Below are 19,974 nucleotides of genomic sequence, written 5' to 3'. Positions count from 1 at the left end.
TCATGATCATCAAATTATGCTAAAGGAGGGTTCTAACCCAGTTAGTTTAAGACCTTATAGATATCCACCAACTCAGAAGGATATCATTGATGGTATGGTTAGGGAGCTCTTGGATTCCGGAGTAATTCAACCAAGTTCTTCCCCTTTTGCTTCTCCAATTGTGTTAGTCAAAAAGAAAGATGGGAGTTGGCGAATGTGTGTGGATTATAGGAGGTTGAATGAAATGACGATGAAGGCTAAATTTCCAATTCCCTTGGTGGAGGATTTATTGGATGAATTAGGTGGTGCCGTGGTGTTTTCGAAACTGGATCTTAGGGCTGGATATCACCAAATAAGGATGAAAAGTGAGGACGCACCTAAGACAGCTTTTCAAACGCATGGGGGGCAGTATGAATATGTGGTGATGCCTTTTGGATTGTCCAACGCACCATCTACTTTTCAGGGCACAATGAACACTATTTTTTCGGGATTATTGAGGAAGTGTGTTCTTATTTTCTTTGATGATATATTAGTGTACAACCCATCTTTGGAGGCACATGTGGATCATCTCCTACAAGTGTTTCAGATCCTCAAAGCTCACACTTTCTATGTTAAGAAAAGTAAGTGTGCATTCTTCACTACACGGATCGAATACTTAGGTCATTTCATTACACCTACAAGAGTCACTACTGATCCAATTAAAGTTCAAGCTGTGAGAGCTTGGCCGATACCTCAAACAGTTAAGCAATTGAGGGGATTTTTGGGATTGACGGGTTACTACAGGCGGTTCATTAAAGGTTACAGTATTATTGCCTCTCCTCTTACTGATTTACTCGAGCGGGATTCTTTCCATTGGCCCGAAGAGGCACACACCGCCTTCACTACATTGAAAGATGCTTTGAGTAATTCCCCAGTGTTGGCCATCCCTGATATGCAAAAGCCATTTGTGGTTGAAACAGATGCTTCAAGCACTGGAATTGGTGTTGTGCTAATGCAGGACAGGTACCCTGTGGCTTTTATTAGCAAGGTTTTATCTCCTAAAAATAGGCTTTTGTCAGTTTATGACAGGGAATTATTGACATTGGTTCATGTAGTCTCTAAGTGGCACCAATACCTCTCCCTGAACACATTTACTATCCTTACTGACCAGCACAGTTTGAAGTACTTATTGGAGCAACGTCTATCTACTCCAGCCCAATATAGATGGGTCACTAAGCTCATGGGTCTTTCTTATGAAATTTTGTATAAGAAGGGTAAGGATACTGTGGCTGCAGATGCATTATCTAGAGCCTCTCACGGTGAAGTTTTAAACTGATTGTTTCTTCTATTTCTTCTGAGTTATGGGATTCTCTTCTTAAGAGCTATGAGCATGATTCAACTTTACAGGGCCTCAAGCTGCAGGTTCTCTCTAATCCTTCCTTGCATCCCCATTTTTCTATTTTGGACAATTTGCTGTATAGAAAACAGAAGTTGGTCATTCCTAATGATGGGCAAGTGCGGCTAGTGATTCTACAATGGCTTCATTCTTCACATCAAGGAGGCCACTCAGGCATCAGGGCTTCTATAGCAAGGATAAAGAGCATGTTTTATTGGAAAGGCCTCGCCAAGGATGTCACAAAGTTCATTCAGCAATGTGAGACTTGCCTTCGATGCAAGTATGAACCGAGAGCTGTTGAGGGTTTACTTCAGCCCCTGCCAGTCCCAGAGGGAGTGTGGCAAAGTATAGCCATGGACTTCATTGAAAAGCTTCCTGAATCTCATGGTAAAGACACGATTTGGGTAGTTATCGATAGGCTGAGCAAATATGCCCATTTTATCCCTATTGCTCACCCTTTTACTGTATCCAAATTAGCTGAAATTTTCATTGCTGAAATCTACAAGTTACATGGTGCACCCGCCAACATTGTGAGTGACAGAGATCCCTTGTTTACAAGTAAATTTTGGGGTTCTTTTCTTGGTCAGTTGGGCATTTCACAGAGCTTAACGACAACTTATCATCCTCAATCGGACGGTCAAAGCGAAGTCTTGAACCGTTGCTTAGAACATTACTTGCGGGCTATGACATGGCAACGACCTAAGGAATTGGTCAATTGGTTACCTTTGGCTGAGTGGTGGTACAATACCACTTACCATTCCTCTATTCAAGCTACCCTTTATGAGATTGTGTATGGCCAAGCACCACCACTGCATCTTCCTTATTGCCCTCAAAGTACCAAGGTCGAGGCGGTCGATCGAAGCTTCATTGTAAGGAAAGAAATGATCCAGAAATTACAGGGTAATTTGGTCCGGGCTCAAGCACGTATGAAGCGACAGGCTGATAAACATCGTAGTGATCGAGAATTTAAGGAAGGAGATTGGGTTTTCCTAAAGTTACAGCCCTATAGACAAGCTTCTGCTCAATATCATGCTTCCGAAAAGCTTTCTCCTCAGTTTTATGGTCCTTATCAGGTGCTGCATAGGGTGGGAAAAGTTGCATACACCTTGATTCTTCCATCTACTTCGCGGATTCATCCTACGTTCCATGTATCTCTTTTGAAACCGTGTCCTGATGAGAACATTCCCGTGGTTGCACTTCCTGAGGAGTGGGGCAGTTTGGATGATCCTAAGGAACCATTTAAGATTTTGAAGAGGCGCTCCATTTAGAGGCACAATAGGGCGGTTACTGAGGTTTTGATTCAGTGGAAAGGAGAGGCTATGTAAGAGGCTACTTGGGAGTTGCTATACAAATTCAAACTCCAGTTTCCTTATTTTGATGTTACAGTTGTTCCTTGAGGACAAGGAAGATTTTAAGGGGCGGGATATGATGCATATATTAGTTATAACTGCTTAGACATTTATATTTAGTTAGTTTGGGTTGTTATAACTGCTTTTGACAGTTATAAATAGTTAGAAACTAACCATTCCATGTATGCTATTATCGAATAAATGAAATTCCCTCTCTCTCTCTCTCTCTCTCTCTCTCTCTCTCTCTCTCTCTCTCTCTCTCTCTCTCTCTCTCTCTCTCTCTCTCTCTCTCTCTCTCTCTCTCTCTCTCTCTCTCTCTCTCTCTCTCTCTCTCTCTCTCTCTCTCTCTCTCTCTCTCTCTCTCTCTCTCTTCTCTCTCTCTCTCTCTCTCTCTCTCTCTCTCCTCTCTCTCTCTCTCTCTCTCTCTCTCTCTCTCTTCTCTCTCTCTCTCTCTCTCTCTCTCTCCTCTCTCTCTCTCTCTCTCTTCTCTCTCTCTCTCTCTCTCTCTCTCTCTCTCTCTCTCTCTCTCTCTCTCTCTCTCCATCTTTTCCCTATCACCACAAGTGTTAGAAGTTTTACAAATGTCTTAGAAAATTCAAATGTTTCAGAAGTTGGTTTCTTTTATGAAGTTTTACTTTAGAGTGTTGATTGGATTCATTTTTAAAAATAAAAACGAATTGATTCAATTTTTTATAAATTTTTTATTAAAGTATATTTACATAAAAAGAGATAATATAACTTTGTATTTAATCATTTATACATTATCAAATAACAAATGATAATATCAATGAATATAAATTACATTATCATTTTAGCACCAAATAACAAAAGAACTCAAATAATCAAATAACAAAATAATAATGTGTATTACAAAATACACATCAGCTAGATCAAAACTAATCTATCAATGACATGATACAAGAGAGAAACACTTCAATCATATATTAGACCTCAAAAACACAACACCTTCTCCCTAAAAAGCAAGAAAGCACATTCTAGTATTAGAAAACTCAATCACATCATCACCAAACTCTTCTATTAAAATTATTATATTCAAATATCATTCATCACAGTTAGTTACATATCTTAATCGACGGGATTAATATTAACAACAAATAAAAATATTTAAAAGGAATGAATAAGATTTAAAAATATACCATTTTATTTTCAAACACATCTATTAATCTGATTCAATATTAAAAAATCCCTCATTTAGTTATGGTATAGAATTAATATAATCATAGTTTAAATCACTTTGTATAATATGAACTAATTAAATCACTTAGAGTAGATTCAATTATTTTGTCCGGCTATTGATAAGTGGAGGCAAGTCATGTTCACTTGAGACAGGACCACCTTGTAACCTGCAACCGACCACCACTTTCCACTCACAATAGCTTTTTTTTAGGCTAAACAGTTAATGATAAATTGTTTTTGTCATTTTTTAAAAGTATTGTGCATGTATTAAAGTTTTTATTAATTTTTCTTTAAAAAAATTGTGTTGTATTTTATATTTCAAAAATTACGTATATATGTTGTATGGAATGTGTATATGTGTACTACATATCTAAGTTTTATAGTTTTTATAGTTTTTATCCTTTGATTTTTGTAGTATTAGATTTTTTATAAGTAAAAGAAAAATTATGAAAGTATAAAGGTATTCACAGGAGTTGGACCAACCCACCTAGCACTCCAGAAATCAATACTTCTTCCATTGCCTAACTTGTAAGTGAGACTGATTTCAAACCAATTTGTTTCAACTCCTGTTGGGCTACAAATCTGCCTTAAATTCCTCCACCAAAGTGAGCCTTTTTCGATATTAACAACTCCATGGACATTCAAAAAAATTCTTTCATTGTACCATAATTGTAACTCATAAAATTATACCAAAAAACATTATAATAATTAAGAGTTCACAAGTACCATTTACTTAACAAAGTCATATTGAATCTTTCACAATTTTTGACCCCTAATCCTCTTCCAACTTTAAAATTCAATGTTGTTGCACTTCCATTTACAAGCACTTCCATACTACTAGAGAACACATTAGCTTCCATCCATTTTAACCATTTAGACCCAAATCACATTCTTTGCAAAATATATCTAAGGTAATTCCAAAACACACAATGGCATGCCTTTAAGCATTCAATCATTTTTTTCCTCCTTGCAAAATACACTACTTCATTGATTAGCAATACACCATCAAGCATTTACCTATTGGGTAAAAAAGAGGATTGACATTCAGATATAAGTAAACCAACCACTTATTTCAACCTTGTAGTAAAAAAATTGGAAATAATTATGTATAGAGACCATATAAGAAAGATTGGCCTGGATTCACAAACTTCCTGAGGATTTAGAGTCTTTGGAATCAAAGCCAAAAAGGATTCCTTAAGTAATTTTGCATTGGTATGGAATTCCATCACATAAGTAATGACATATGAGAATTTCTTATCCCACCCATAAAACACCCTATGAAAAATCCAAAATATCCTCTGGTTCCGAAAATGCATCTCCAGACGCACCTTGTCTTAAGTAAAAACATTAACGGATCCGAAGATGTATTGCCAATTTTTTCACACATACCCCATGCATTAAAAAAATTAAATAATAAAAACTCATTACATTAAAAAAATGAAGTTGATCAAAATCAAAATAAGTATAACTAAATATTATTTTTATTATTATATAATTATATTTTCTATTATGTCATTTTTAATTATTATAATTGTATTTTTTTAAATAAAAAAATTGGTTCATCTTTAAAATTAGAACTGGGTCTCCAGTTTGATTGGGCCAACCCTACTTAAACTTTATCTTTTTTGCTTTGATTTATGGTTTGCTCGTAAGAAGTCTTACTTTAAAGATAAAACCGTTGCTGTGAATAATCTAATCCACTTCAAAATTCGATAATGGGACCACCACAATTTTTGCCACTTACATATAATGGGATTAAATCTCGACGTTCACCAAATCAATGTATATGATGACATATAAGTTTATCGTATAAAAAAAAGTTATGTTCTGGAAATTACCACAATACGCTTCTGCCTTCCCACACTTCCATGTCGCGTGTTTTTCCAACACATTATTTCTTTGCTTTTTAGCACTCCACTTTACAAAATAACTGGTTTGAAAATTTTAACTATTACGAAAATTCAAATTTGTTTTTATTTTTGCTCTTCCATTTCCTCTTCTTCGTCTTTCTTTCTTCTCCACTCTTTCTTTCACCATTTATGTCTCACACTCCCTCTTTCATTACTCTCTCTTACGACCTTTGAACGAACCAGGAAAATAACCATTCGGATTGCATACCAGGGTTTATCAAAAAAGCTTTCTCTTTTTCTTCTTCTTATTAATTTTAATGCTTTTTTCTCTCCATATTTTATTATGATTTGAAACGGCTTCCGACAGATCTGAAATCGAAACAATCAGATTTGAAAGTGATAGCTCAATAAGTGTTATTTTTGGAGTTTTTTCTGTAACCAATGAAAGAAGGAGATAGGGTTTTACGGTACTTACCTTTTTCCTCTTTGCTACTCTTCAATCAAATCTAATATGAGGTACCAACTTCATATGCTGCATCTCCAATCCCCATTCCTCATCTCTCTAATTACCGTTTTGATTTTATGACATAATTTTTCAATCGCGTCTTCATCAATTAAATTGTTTTTTTCTTATCTGATATATTCTCTTCTGAAAATGATTCGGAAGAATCAGTTTTTCAATCGCGTCTTCATCAATTAAATTGATTTTATGACATAATTTTTCAATCGCGTCTTCAACAGTTTTTCTTATCTGATATAATCTGTAGGTTATTTGTTAGGTTTCATTTTGTTTGATTTTATGTGACTATTTGACTTATTCACATTCAATTCGTTACTATTTTTATTGTTGGAGTTTATTTGAAATGGATATGTTGATTATGATTTATATTAACTGTTTAATCTCTTTGAGACATCTGCATTGCTGGATACATACGTCCAACTTCCCTTTGAGACATTTCCATTGTTGCCCGTTGTGATTCAACTTCTCAAGAAGTATCAGCTTTCTATATCGACTATGGAGAGACTGAGATTAATTGTAAGTTGAAATTCCATTTTAATGTGATAATGTATGATTTATTGACATTTATATACATACACAAACAATGGAAGATCTTAAATAGCTCTTCTTGATTTCATATCTTTTATTATTATTTATGATCATCACTATAATTGGATATGAAGGAATTGTTTAAAGTAGAAATCTATTCAAAAACAATGTTAATTTTCAATTTTTGGATTCCTATCAATTCCTTGCCATAGATTCCACATCAAGAAGTTTTCAACAAATCTAAGAACTCATGAAAATGGAGTTGATAACATCATGGTTGTGAAAAATAATACTGTGAGTTTGCCTAAATAGATTCTTAATAGTTTAGGATTGGGTTATAGCAGCGGTAGGTATGTTACCTTTCAGAACTGAAAAACACTCTTTCATAATTTCTTCTCTTAAATACTAAGGTTTGACACTGAGATTTATCATATTGTTTCAGGCTTCCGAATGAATAACATTATTCTATTTATTCTAATAAATTATAGGAAGTTGAAGATGCGCAGAAAATCATAAATACAATTATCCACTGATTATGAAACATTAACCATACTTTGTGATTATTTTTTCTTTTGATGATACCTTAGCCAAATAATTTGTCAAATTTGATGTGTTTTCATTATTTTTTCATAGGTTTGACAAAAGGATAACTGCATATGCTGAAGACAAGTTTCATAGAATTGGGATTGATGTGAAAACAAGATCCATGGTTGTGAAAGAATATGAGAAAGAAATTTCCACTAGAAGATGTTAATATGTTTGATACTCCATGGCTACTACATCTGTATTTATTGTCAATGAGATTGAACCGGGAGGAACAAAATAAGATTGAGATATGGAAGGAACTTTGACCTCAGTCCTATAGAATTAAGACGATTTATTTTTTGCTATTGTCATTCTCATGCATAGTTTTTACATTTATGTGTTTTTTGCATGTCCATCAGTTAATAACTAACATAATAAGAATAGTTCTTATTAAGTATTTTATTTTCGTTTACTTTTTAACAATTCAAGCAATTATGATATTTGGAGATTATGAACCATGGATACATGTACTGAATTGAGATGAGATTGTTCGACATTTATGTGTATTAGTATGTAAATATAAATCAGTTTGTCAAATATCGGCTACTGCTATTATTCTATGATGCGTCATATATTGTCTATTTATTATGTTTTTTTTACCTGATCAAAGTCTCAATTCCATTACTTTTGTTCTTCCTATAGGTAAACACAAAGTTTGTTGAAGTTTTAGCATTCAGGTAAGAGTGACACACTAACTTAAACTAGCATGCAATGTGAATGTTGGCATACATATTATGCAAATGTTGCATATGTATTTTACACAAGAATCTTAGTATTGCTATACATATATTTTATTAATTTTAAATTTTGTAATATATGGTTTGTTACTGAACCTTAGTATTGATTTTTATTTTGAGTTAATATTTCCTTTTGAATTTTCCAGGAGTTTGAGAAATGCAGTAATAAAATTGTTTTTCAGAAAAAAATATAGAAAATGGGGTATAGACATCCTGCAAACAACATAATTGAGCATTGGAATTTATGCAAAAATGATGGAAATGGGGTAGAGGCATCCCGCAAACAGCCAAATTGAGCATTGGAATTGCAAAACTCGGATAGCAAATGTGTTGATTGATTTGACAAAAGAGTTGTTTTACAACTTTTTAGTAAAACATCAATTGGGAAAATAGGGGATGCAAGGCTGCAAGTGTAACACCCACATATAATATATGTCTAGAATACATATTATACATAGTGTAATACTGATACTGAAATACATAAGCGCCTAGCGGCAACAGTGTACATATTTACATGCCCAAAAGAAAACACTACATGGCACAAAACATACACAAAAGTGCCCAAAATAAAACTAGGAGCTAGATCATTATAGAATGATCTTAAAAATATCTAGACAGCGGAGTAGCCAATCAAAACATCAGGTAAGCAAGACATCATTATATCTTGTCCTTACCCTTCGCATGCTCAGAACCACCTGAAAAATAATCAATAACATGGAGTGAGATAATAATCCCAGTGGGTTCCCTATCTTATGGGTCCACTCGACTCTACAGGGTTTTCTAATAAATATCCAACTTAAGTCAACAAGGTAAAGAAGACTTAAGTGATGGGGAACTAACTCGCAATGTATGGAAACATGCACCTGAGTTCTCGTAACTCAAAACAAGATCATTATTCAGATTCACGAAACATCAATCCCTGAGCGGACCTACGTCTAGGGCAAGCCCAGTTCATGCATGCTCGTATGATTCGACTTTCGCGGTGGATATCAGATCCTCTATGAGTTCCAAACTCATTTCAAGAAACCGTCACCCGTATGGGACTCTAACCCACTTAGCGTATCTTTCACTGTATGGGACTATAACCCACTTAGGTGTCCACCTTTCCCCCACGTCCGCCGTGGTTGGGGCTCAAACCCAATTGAGGCACGAATCATCGGTCTCACATCCTATTGCTTACTCATTTAACCATATCAAATAGAGATGTGCACCACCAAGGGAAAACATTCTGAATACATGATCGGTTCCACAAATCATAACAAGATTCATCAATCATAGGTGACTTCATTCACCAAAATACCCAAGCAATAACATGGCATGTTCCATACAAAGCGTCTCACTCTCAACTATGGCAATCACTCATTCACGACCTCTACATAAGCACCGTACGAATGAATGCCGCCTTCCAATGTTTTCTAAGTTATAAGTCTAACTTATTGCCTAAATTTATCACTAGGTTAACTCACTAGATTCATTATATAATTCTCGCATTAAACATCGATTCAATTCAAGTATAACATCACAATTGATTAATGGTTGATGAAATGCATTTAGTAACATCAAGACATAAATTTTGAAGTGTTTGGCATAAGCCAATAGATTGGTTGGAGAAGCCCAATCGATTAGTTACTCTTACATTTCTGTTTTTCAAAGAATACAGAGGATCAATCGATTGATCCTCAGTGTCAATCGATTGACACCTGAAATTTTCCAAAATAGAAAGTTTGTGCAATCGATTGGAGGAGTGTGTCAATCGATTGGTTCTCAACAAACTCTCATATTTTCCATTTTGAGAGTATGTTTAATCGATTGGCTTGGAGTTAAAGCCCAGGACCATTCGATTGGTCCTTATCATGTTCACAAAAACACTTTCTATATCACTAGGATTTCCACCTGCATAACTTTGTTTCTTTTCTAACAGATAAACACACTTCTTCTTCCAACAAAATCCATCATACAACATACTTATATACATATATATATATATATCATGGGTTTCAAGTTCATAACCACAACCATAACCAATCATTTAGTCACAACAATCATAAAGAGTATATCAAAGCACTTGTTCATGTAAATCAATATAATGAAGATAAAACATTCATTATATATCATGGATTCTTATAGTTAATCTATGATTCTACAACCTTAATCTCTAGAAATCCTAGGGTTTATAACTAGAACCCACCTCAAGAAATAGAAGAGGAGAATTTATTGAGGATGAGATGATGATATGAAGATGATGGTGATGATTCCAAGCCCTTGATTTCTCCAAGCCTTTCTTCTTCTTCTTCACTAGCTTGCTTCCTCTTCTTCTATCTTTTACCTTTTACTGATAAGTTGGAGAATGAACATGGCACAAGTAGGAGATTATAAGATAGTAAGGATATGTGGTCACAATTTGCCACAAGAAACATGTGGTTAGAACAAGGTTACCGGTAGTAACAAATATCTCAAGTGGCACTATACTTGTAATATCTATTCTACTAGAGCTATTGACCCATTATTGGTGTTACCAAAATGTCCCAATTAATAAAAGGTCAGTCCCAATTAATATTAATTAAGTCAAATTGAATTCACTATTTATCCTATTTATCCCAACTGATAACTTTTATAGCACATAGGAACTCAATTGATCTCAATTAATAGGAATTTGGGTATTTAAGGAAATACGAGGTATTACATCCTCTCCCCCTTAAATAAATATTTGTCCTCGAATTTAAATATTACCTAGAAGAGATGAGGGTAAGCTTCTCGCATTTTTGACTCCAGTTCCCAGGTAGCATCGCCCGGATGTGATTCATCCCACTGAACCATAACAAGAGGGATCTCCTTGTTCCTCAACACCTTAACTTCTCCTCCTGCAATACGACTTGGTAGAGGTTCAAAAGTTAGGTCTGCTTCCACTTCTATTGAATCTGGAAGAATTGGCTGAAGAGAGAATCTGGAATGAACTTTCAAAGTTGAGATACGTGAAAAACGTCATGCATTCCTGATAGAGAAGGTGGTAAGGCTAATTTGTAGGCTACTTCTCCAATCCTCTCTATAATTTGGTATGGCCTTACGTATCTCGGACTTAGCTTCTGTGACTTAAACGGTCCCTTCAGTCTCAATCTCGGAGTCACCTTCAGAAATACATGATCACCTTCATTAATTTCCAATGGTCTTCTCTTGTGATCTGCATAGCTGTTAGATGCCCAAAAGTGCTTATTTGAGCTATCATATGTGGGCATCTTTCACTCTTTTTCCTTGCTAAAATTGTCAAAACCACATTTGTTTTACATGGAATGCATTACATTGATAAACAAGCTTGGTGCCTTTGATTTGTGTGTTATTGTGCAGGAAAAAGGCATGAACTAATTGAAAATGAAGACACAAGAAATTGGCAAAGGAACCAAAGAATACAAGCATTTCATCAGCCTGCTCGCTAGGCGAGGCTGTGGCGAAGCACTGCTTCGCTAGGCGAGCTCCAGGCGAAAAGCTCCAGTAAATTGTCAAATTAATTCGCCAGGCGAGCTGAAGGCGAAGGTGGTAGCGAGTTCGTTCTGTTTTGGTGAAAAACACAGCCAGCACTCACTCGCTAGGCGAAGCTCTAGCGAGTCCCCAGCGAGCATTCCAGTAGCAAAACCTCTCAACCTCGCTGGGGCGAAGGTTGAAGCGTGTCCTTCGCTAGGCGAAGGTATGTTCGCTAGGCGAACATGACAGTTCAGCAGACCCTGTTTTCTCTGGGCGCAGGGGCCTTATGTGCCCATATTAGACCCTCGCTAGGCGAGCCATTCTGCTCGCCTAGCGAACATGACAGCCCAACAGAGGTCTATAAGTAGCAGGTGCCACTTTTGAGCACCATACCTCATTTTTTACCAACTTTTTCCACTTTTGTACTTTCTTCTAGATATTTTTGCAGCATTGTTCTTGGGATTTTTTATGCCCTAGTTTTCATTTCTCTTCATCTTAGAACCATCTTCTACAAAAAGAAGGTGGATTCCCATCCAACTTCGATTATCCGACTTGGATGTTGATCAACCTTCTTTCCTTACTTGCCGACCAAGCTACCATGAAAATGAGTAGCTAAGTCATCCATTTGTCAAAGTTAGATGTAGGTGATTACTAGCTTTGTGTGTAAATGTAAGGATCCTCATATGTAAACTCTTTAATGGTAAATATATGATGAAAACTTTGTTTCTATTTAAAACTCTTTGTGTTGGTTTATGATCGAGAGATGTTTACCGACTCTTGACCTAGGTTTTCATCCAAACTTGTTTGTTAGCTAGAGATAGTAATGAATGATTTTGTTCACCATAAGGTTGAACCAAAAAGTTGTCATTTTGATAGATTGTGTTCGAGAGAAACAATGGATCAAAATGGCAAAACTCACAATGTGTGTTCGAGAGAAACATGTTGAGAGGACTTTGTGAAATGATTTATCATCTAAAGGAGTTTATAAGATTGTTGACCGAGCAAATACATGCAAAGTGATCATTGAAACCTAACTTTGGCAATATTTCTCATTTAATCAAACCATAACTTTTACCGCAATTTATTACTTTTTATGCAAGATAACTTGATTAAAATCAAAACCCTATTGTTACTTGAGCTAGAATTAATACAACCATCGAACGGCGGTGATATCTTACAATCCCTGTGGATACGATAACAAAAACCCGACACGAAACATATACTTTCAACAAAATGGCGCCGTTGCCGGGGATTGTAAATTGATATTGCGAGCATCGCAATGGTTGTTTAAGTTTTAGCTTGTGAATTTTTGACTTGTGCTTGTAATTTGTTTGGTTTAGTGTGCAGCTTACGTTTTATGCGAGGGCAAATCCCTGTGGACGAACTTCTTTTTGATCCTGAGATCGAGAGAACCGCAAGGAGGCTCAATAGCAAAACGAGACGTAGGAGGCAACAGGCTAGACAACACCAAGAGCAAGGAGAAAGTTCTTCAACCACAAATCCACACCCATTCATACCAAACATGGAGCCACAACCACCACCACCTATTTCTACTCCATGTATCAATAGTCCAAGGAACACCGCTCAGTTTGCCAACCACACAGGAAGGCAAGCTGAGATGAAAACGGGAACTCTGAATTTATTATATGGGAGTCCATTCACCGGAATGGACCATGAAGACCCATTTGCTTTTCTCACAAAATTTTATGAGATAGCATTGGCTGCCGGAGTGGATCAGGCTCAGGAGCTTCCGTTGTTCAGACGATTATTTCCCCACGCTTTGCTCGGAAAAGCAAAGGATTGGTACCTAGATCAAACACCAGCCGTAATGACAGACTGGAACGTGTTAGAAGAGAAATTCATCGAAAGATTTTTCTCCCATAACCGATTCATGGAATCAAAGACGGCCATCTCGGTGTTTTCTCAAGGAACCAGTGAATCTTTAAATGAAGCGTGGGAAAGATTCAAGTTCATGCTTAGGAAATGTAAAGGGCATGGATTTGATGAATTGACTCAAATCCATATCTTCAGAAATGGACTTCAACCAAACTGCAAGACGTTGTTGGATGCCACCTCGGGTGGCTCGTTGATGTCAAAAAGTGCCGAAGAAGCCACAAACATTATCAATCGAATGGCTTTAAATGATCTGCAAAGTCAAAGTCGTGGAAATTCTTTGAAGAAGGCGGGAGTGCTTGAGCTTGGGACGAATGATGCCATCCTTGCCCAAAACAAGCTCATCTCACAACAAGTGGAACTCTTAACGCAACAAATCAAAGAGTTAAGAGAACCGTCAAAAGCTAAACAAATAGCTTGTTGTGAACTTTGTAAAGGTGAACATGACACCGGATTTTGTCCACCTCCCGGTTTTGACGAAGTAAACTACATGGCCAACCAAAGGGACTATCAACCGAGACAACAACAACAACAACAACCTTATCAACCGCACCCTCAACAACAACAACAATTCCAAGGGAACCAAGGGTTCCAACCTAGAAGCAACTATTATCATAACCAAGGTTATGGAGGTGGTTCTTCTAGCCGTCAAAACCCTTCACAAAATCCGTATCAATCTCAACAACCGCCGGTCGTCAATTCTAAATTGGAAGAGACATTGACACAATTCATGCAAATGTCAATGGCCAATCAAAAGAGCAATGACGCGGCCATAAAGAATCTCGAGACTCAAGTTGGGCAACTTGCCAAGCAACTCGCGGAACAACAACCCGGTCCTTCCTTTTCGGCAAACACGCAAACAAATCCTAAGGAGCATTGTAAGGCGATTATGACGAGAAGTGGGAGGGAGTTGGGTAGTGAAAATAAAAAAAGAGTTGAGAGTGAACAAAGAGAGAAAGAGAAAGAAATTGAGGAGGAAATAGTGGAGGAAAATGTTGATGGTGAAGTAGGAGTGTGGAGTGATGGTGAAGAAGTTGAAAAGAATCAAAATAATGGTGAAGTTGAAAAAGAAACAGGTGTGGAGATGGGGAAAAACACAAGTGATGAGGTAATGAGGGAGGTAGTGAAAAAGCCTAGATGGAAGAGTGCTAGAATTGCAAAGGGAAAGGAGGTAGTGAGCGCTACTCCTATCCAAAACCTTCCTTATCCTCATGCTCCTTCCAAAAGGGAGAATGGACGGCATTACGCCCGGTTCATGGATATTTTTAAACAGTTGCAAATCAACATTCCGTTTGCCGAAGCCTTGGAACAAATGCCCAAGTATGCCAAATTCATGAAGGACATACTAACCAAAAAGCGGAGGTATACGGAACCGGAGACCATCGTCCTTGATGCGAGCTGTAGTGCCATTATTCAAAGGACGCTTCCTAAGAAAGAGGTTGATCCGGGAAGAGTTACATTGCCGGTTAAAATTGGTGACGTGTATGTCGGGAAGGGACTTATTGACTTGGGGTCGAGCATTAATCTTATACCTTTGTCAATTATCAAGAGGCTTGGCAACATTGAGATTAAGTCCATCCGAATGACGTTGCAATTGGCGGATAAATCGACAACCCATCCTCATGGCGTAGCCCAAGATGTTTTGGTGAAGGTCGACAAATTCTTTTTCCTGGTCAATTTTATTGTTATTGATATGGAGGAAGATGATGATGCTCCGCTCATCTTGGGCCGACCATTCATGAAGACCGCGAGAATGATGATAGATGTTGATGACGGTTTAATGAAGGTGCGAGTTCAAAATGAGGAAGTCACATTTGATCTATTCGAGGCGATGAAGCATTCAAAAGATAGAAATGATAGCTTTCGCATCGATGTGATTGAAGACGCTATTATGGAGGTTTCAAAGCATATTCATGAGATATCTCGTATGGAGTTAGCTCTTGACGACTCATTGGAGGTTTTCACTGTTGAAGAAGAGCTGGCTCTTGAGGAATGCTTAAAGGAACTCGATAGTTTAGATGACCTACAACCATGGGAAGTAGAGGAGGAAAACTTGAAAAAGGAGGCTATTGACGAAAAAGCGCCAATTGAATTGAAAGTGCTGCCCTCTACTTTGAAATATGTGTTCCTAGATGAGACCGAGGCAAAGCCGGTCATCATAAGCAACCTTTTGACAAAAGAAGAAGAAGCCCGTCTAATCATTGTGCTAAAAACCAATCAAGAAGCTATGGGTTGGACTCTTTCCGATCTAAAAGGAATTAGTCCATTCTATTGTATGCACAAGATTTTGATGGAGGAAGATTTTAAGCCGGTGGCTCAACCACAACGCCGCTTAAATCCTACGATGAAGGAGGTTGTAAGAAAGGAAGTGGTGAAGCTATTGGATGCGGGAATGATTTACCCGATCTCGGATAGTCCGTGGGTTAGTCCCGTGCACGTGGTTCCGAAGAAGGGTGGAATGACCGTAATCCGAAATGACAAAGACGAATTGATCCCGACTAAAGTTGCCACGGGGTGGAGAATGTGTATAGATTATAGACGGTTGAATATCGCGACTCGAAAGGACCATTTTCCACTCCCATTTATGGATCAAATGCTCGAAAGACTATCGGGCCAACAATACTATTGTTTTTTGGACGGCTACTCCGGGTACAACCAAATTGCGGTTGACCCGGTTGATCATGAGAAGACGGCTTTCACGTGTCCGTTTGGAGTGTTCGCATACCGAAAAATTCCCTTTGGGCTGTGCAATGCACCGGCGACCTTCCAACGATGTGTCCAAGCCATTTTTGCCGATCTGATAGAGAAAACAATGGAAGTCTTCATGGATGACTTCTCGGTATTTGGTGGGACGTTTAGTCTATGCTTGGCAAATTTGAAGACGGTGTTGGAAAGGTGTGTGAAGACCAATTTGGTGCTTAATTGGGAGAAGTGTCACTTCATGGTGACCGAGGGGATCGTGCTAGGCCACAAAGTCTCTAGAAGGGGGCTTGAAGTGGATAGAGCTAAGGTTGAAGTAATTGAAAAATTACCCCCTCCGGTGAATGTGAAGGGCATCCGTAGCTTTTTGGGGCACGCGGGGTTCTACCGGCGCTTTATCAAGGACTTCTCAAAGGTGGCTAAGCCTTTGAGCAATTTGCTCGCCAAGGACCAGGTATTTCTCTTCACCGAAGATTGTTTGCAAGCTTTTGAGGTTTTAAAAGAAAAATTGGTTACCGCTCCAATAATAGTCGCTCCCGATTGGAATGAAAATTTTAAACTAATGTGTGACGCGAGTGACTATGCTGTTGGAGCGGTACTTGGCCAAAGAAAAGACAAAACTTTCCATGCGATACATTATGCGAGTAAGGTTCTTAACGAGGCTCAAATAAATTATGCCACAACGGAAAAAGAACTACTTGCAATAGTGTATGCGCTAGAAAAGTTTAGGTCTTATCTTATAGGGTCTAAAGTCGTTGTGTACACCGACCACGCGGCGATTAAATATCTGCTAACCAAGCCGGATTCGAAGCAAAGGCTCATCCGTTGGATCCTCTTGTTACAAGAATTCGATGTAGAAATCAAAGACAAGAAAGGGTCGGAAAACTTGGTAGCGGATCATTTATCCCGATTAGTGAACGTGGAGGTTACCGCGTCTGAAAAAGAAATCCGGGAAGAATTTCCTGATGAAAAACTGTTTAAGGTTCAAGTTAGGCCGTGGTTTGCAGACTTTGCGAACCACAAGGCTAGTGGTTTTGTGCCTGCCGACCTAACTTCGAACCAAAAAAGGAAGTTCCTTTCGGATGCGAAGTATTATGTTTGGGATGACCCATACTTGTTTAAGTTGGGTAGTGATAACCTATTAAGGAGATGCGTAACTGGTGATGAAGCCCAGAGCATCCTTTGGCATTGTCACAACTCGCCTTATGGCGGACATTATAATGGGGTTAGAACGGCCACTAAAATTCTTCAATCGGGATTTTATTGGCCAACTATTTTCAAAGATGCACATACCCATGCGCAAAGTTGTGACAGTTGCCAAAGAAGCGGTGGGATAGGTAAGAGAGATGAGATGCCTCTCCAAAATATCCAAGAAGTGGAAGTATTTGATTGTTGGGGCATAGATTTTGTAGGACCTTTCCCACCCTCTTATGGGAATGAGTACATGCTTGTCGCTGTCGATTATGTCTCTAAGTGGGTTAAGGCGATTGCCTCACCTCGAGCGGATGCCAAAACGGTGATAAATTTTTTGAAGAAAAACATATTCTCCCGTTTCGGAACCCCCCGAGTGTTGATAAGTGACGGAGGGTCACACTTTTGTAATGCACCTTTGGAAACTATTTTAAAACATTACGGTGTATCGCATAGGGTGACAACTCCGTATCACCCTCAGGCTAACGGGCAAGCTGAGGTCTCTAATCGAGAGATTAAGAGAATCCTCGAAAAAACCGTGTCTAATTCAAAAAAGGAGTGGTCCCAAAAATTGGACGAAGCATTATGGGCCTACCGTACGGCCTTTAAAGCTCCAATTGGCCTAACTCCTTTTCAATTGGTATTTGGTAAAACTTGCCATTTGCCGGTTGAATTGGAGCACAAGGCCTTGTGGGCCCTAAAGTTTTTAAATTTTGAACATGACTTGGCCGGTAACAAAAGGAAAGTGCAACTACTTGAGTTGGAGGAGATGCGCAATGCCGCATACCACTCAAGTTGGTTGTACAAGGAAAAGGCAAAAAAGTATCACGACAAGAAGCTCCGTAACAAAGAATTTGTGCCCGGGCAATTGGTCCTATTGTTCAACTCCCGGTTGAAGTTGTTTCCCGGGAAGTTGAAATCAAAATGGTCGGGGCCATTTCAGGTGAAAGAGGTAAAAGAATATGGGGCTATTGTCATTGAAGACATAGACCAGAAAGATAGTTGGACAGTGAATGGCCAACGATTGAAAATTTATCTCGGCGGTCATGTGGATCGCGAGAGCTGTGCTCTACCGCTTGATGCTCCTCTGTGAGCATCACACCGTCGAGCTTAGCCGACGTTAAACAAGCGCTAGTTGGGAGGCACCCCAACATTGTAAGTATTTACTGTTTTATGTGTTGTGTTGTATTGAGTTACACTATGCTAAACCCGTGCATGATGACCTTGCAAGTGCTGCATTTGCCAATGCACTTGCTGTCATGCTCGCTTGTAGCTCGCTAGGCGAGGCAGTAGCGAGAAGGCTCGCTAGCTGCTCGCTAGGCGAGGCAGCAGCGAGCGCTGCAGGACAATTTTTTTTATTTAAATCTCAGCAGGGTCATTTTGCCCCAAACTTACAAAACTTTTCTGAACGGCTCTGCTGAGAAATTTGTGCTAAGCTTCTCAAACTCTCTCATTTGCATCTCTATCACCAACACTTGCTCTTTTCGGTCGATTGCAAACTCTTCTCACTTCACATTTCCGAATCCGTGTAACTAAGGTTTGCCCTACTACATTTTTCTTTTTGTTTGAACTCTAAATTTCCAATTTGAATGGCAAATAGGATGAGTGTGGTATGGGAAACATTGAGGTTGCATGTGGTATTTTGGAGTTTGCAATTTTTGGGATTTTAGGTTTTGAATTGGGGAATTTTTAGGTTTTGCATGCGAATAGGTCATCCCCAATTCCATAGAACGGTTATTTGCTTGATAAATCTTTATGGTTCTGTTGTTAGAACTCTTTGAGTATGGGTTTTGGGGGAGAATCTCTGAACATGCTGAAAAACCCCAAAACCCGTAAGGTTCGCTAGCACTCGCTAGGCGAACCTGGGGCGAGCGTTCGCTGCCACTTCGCTAGGCGAATCAGCAGCGAGCAAGGCAGTCTTTTAAATTATGCTTTGATGGCTAATCTGTTTGTTTGGCCTACTTAGTCTATCAGGCATAGACATCAGAGTCGAAGTAGTTCGGACTGGGGAAACGACACATGCTCGCTAGGATATCGCATCCTATGCATACGTATCTCCTCGGACGAGAGAAGAATCAGAGCATTCGTAGCTCGGCTGACACGCACACAAACAAAACACAGGCAAAGGCAAACGTGGAGCCTGAATGCCAATCGTTGGACTTACATCAGCATCCGAACCTAAACACACACAAGAAGGCAAACATGGAGCCTGAATGCCAATTGCTGGACTTACATCAGCATCCGAACCAAACACACGCACACTGGAACCCAAATGCCACTCGATGGACTTACATCAGCTTCCAAGCACACAACAACACAACAAGTTAATAGGGAGTCGGGGACTCAGCCTATAACTGTCAAACACACACAAACAGACAGACAGCAAATGCTAAGGAGTCACGGACTCGAGCCTAGCAAAGGTCAGACAACACACACAAAAAAAGAAAAGGGCGCCCGGAGAGATCAGCTCAATCTCCTGCCTACATACTTCATCTGGTGTGAAGATCAGGGCGATGTAGTTCCCCTACGCAGGGATAAAGGACCTAGCCTAACCAGATAACAGAGGGAGACACAACTAGGGAGACTACGACTCGAGCCTAGATGTTATCATGCA

The sequence above is a fragment of the Lathyrus oleraceus genome, chromosome 1 (assembly GCF_024323335.1).
Source record: "Lathyrus oleraceus cultivar Zhongwan6 chromosome 1, CAAS_Psat_ZW6_1.0, whole genome shotgun sequence".
Classification (NCBI taxonomy): Eukaryota; Viridiplantae; Streptophyta; class Magnoliopsida; order Fabales; family Fabaceae; genus Lathyrus; species Lathyrus oleraceus.
This window is presented reverse-complemented; position numbering follows the sequence as displayed.